Below are 2,287 nucleotides of genomic sequence, written 5' to 3' on the forward strand. Positions count from 1 at the left end.
TGTCATCTGACTGCCTCCCAAATAATACACTCACCTCGTTGCCCTCCATCACCGAAGTGTTCAGAATATTGTCTGGGACACAGCACCTTAGCTACTTAAAAAGTGAATGGAGAGGGCGTGGGCCGCAGTGGGGCTGTGGGCACCCCCGGCCACAGCCCGCCTGGCCTCTGCCGCCTTGGGTGGACCCCGGGGGCCCGCCCGAGTGGGTGTCCCGCCCATGCGCTGAGCTCTGCTCGACCCGCGTCGCGGCCTCCTTGGCCGCGGGCCGGGCCTGCGCCGGCTGCGTATTCTCTGAGCTCAGAGTCGCGGACCCCCCAGCCCGCCGCCAGCCGGACTCCGACGCGGGGCTGGTTGAGCCAGACCTGTGACGTGTCCCTGGCCTTCTAGTGGAGCTTCCTCAGGCGGGCACTTCTGTCTTCCTGCCTTACAGAGGAGCCCTCCCCACCAGCCAGCCCCTTCCCCGCCCCCCGGCTCCAGGATGGGCGAGTTCGGGGAGAAGTCGACAACTACATGGGGCACCGTCTGCCTCAAGTGCCTGCTCTTCACTTGCAGCTGCTGCTTCTGGCTGGCTGGTCTGGCCTTCACGGCTGTGGGCATCTGGACGCTGGCCCTCAGGCGTGACTGCATCAGCTGCTGGCTTGGGGCACCTGCCTGGCCACAGCCTGCATCCTGGTGGTGGTGGGCGCTGTCGTCACTGTAACTGGGGTTCTGGGCTGCTGTGCCACCTTCAAGGAACAGAGGAATCTGCTATGTCTGTCCTCCATCTTTCTTATTAACTCTGCTGGAGATCATTGCAAGAGTCTATGTCTACTCTCAGTGGCTGAACGCAGAGCTCAAGGAGAACCTGAAGGACACCATGACCAAGGGGTACCACCAGCCAGGCCACGAGGGCGAGAGCAGCACCGTGGGCAAGTTGCAGCAGGAGTTCCTCTGTTGTGGCAGCAACAACTGGCAGGCCTGGCAGGACAGTGAGTGGGACTGGCAGGACAGTGAGTGCATCCGCTTGGGCCAGGCAGGTGGACATGTGGTCCCCGAGAGCTGCTGGAAGACCATGGTTGCTGGCCATGGGCGGTGGGACCACGCCTCCAACGTCTACAGAGTGGGGGCAGCTGTATCACCAAGCTGGAGACCCTCATCCAGGAGAACCTGAGGATCAGTGGGGCCATGGGCCTGGGCATCGCCTGTGTGCAGGTGTTCGGCATGCTCTTCACAAGCTGCCTGTACAAGAGCCCGAAGCTGGAGCGCTGTTGACCGTGTCTGTGGGCGCCAGCCCTCCACGTGCGCCGTAGCTTCTCGCGATGTGGTGACTACTGACTCTCCTGACAGCCAGGCTGCTGCGGTCCAGGATGTGGCTCTGCCCCTCCTCTGCGGGGGAGACTGGGTTCTGGTGCCTAGGCCCCCCACCATGCCATCACCGGGACCTCTGGGGACCCCCAACCCCCAGAGGCAGCTTCAAGTGCCTTTAGCTGCACACCAAAGTCCCAAGGCCTAAAAGGTCAGCCCCACCTATCTGCTGGGGTAGGTGGGTGGGGGCTGGGGATTAACAAGGGTCCCCCTCCCACTGCTGTCTTCTTTGGGCTGAAGTCATGGCCTTGGGTTGCTCCCTGAGGCCTGCGCGAGTTGGACAGAAATGGGCTGGCACAGGGGGCACCGAGCAGCAGGCGAGTAGGCCCCAAGTGCCTCCCCACAGACCCCTCGGGTATTGGGGCCTCCTCCTTAACTGGGGAACAGCCCTCCTGGCCAAGCCTCTGCCGCTCCCCTGCTGCCCTCCCACCGTGCTGACCACCATCTGCAGCCTTGTGTTCACTGGTTCTTTGTGGTCACCCCTCTCCCAGAGGCAGGCATCCCGTGGGTTATAGTCACTGCTGTATTCCATGCCTAGGACTGCTCCTGCTACTTGAGAGGTGCTCAATAAATGTCTGTGGAATTAAAAAAAAAAGGGGGGGGGATGGATTTTATTAATGTACTTTCAAGCTGAGATCATACTATATTAATGGTTTGCAACTTGATGTTTTCACTTAATATGGTGTGACCACAATGACTTTTCCCAGGTGGCTCAGTGGTAAGAAATCCTCCTGCCAAACAGAAGACCTGGGTTCGATCCCTGGGTCAGGAAGATCCCCTGGAGAAGGAAATGGAAACACACTCTAGTATTCTCACCTGGGAAATCCCATATGGACAGAGGAGCCTGGCAGGCTACAGTCCATAGGGTTGTAAAAGAGTTGGACACGACTTAGCAACTAAACAAAGACTTTTAATGGTAGTGTGGTAGTCCATTGAATGGATA

General features: G+C 59.4%; 1 pseudogene; it reads left to right on the plus strand.

The window, feature by feature from the left end:
- The first annotated feature begins 348 nt into the window (after positions 1–348).
- Positions 349–1,251, plus strand: LOC109574666 (CD151 antigen pseudogene; annotated as a pseudogene).
- The last annotated feature ends 1,036 nt before the right edge of the window (positions 1,252–2,287 follow it).

This window comes from Bos indicus, chromosome 20 (genome assembly GCF_029378745.1).
Source record: "Bos indicus isolate NIAB-ARS_2022 breed Sahiwal x Tharparkar chromosome 20, NIAB-ARS_B.indTharparkar_mat_pri_1.0, whole genome shotgun sequence".
NCBI classification, from domain to species: domain Eukaryota; kingdom Metazoa; phylum Chordata; class Mammalia; order Artiodactyla; family Bovidae; genus Bos; species Bos indicus.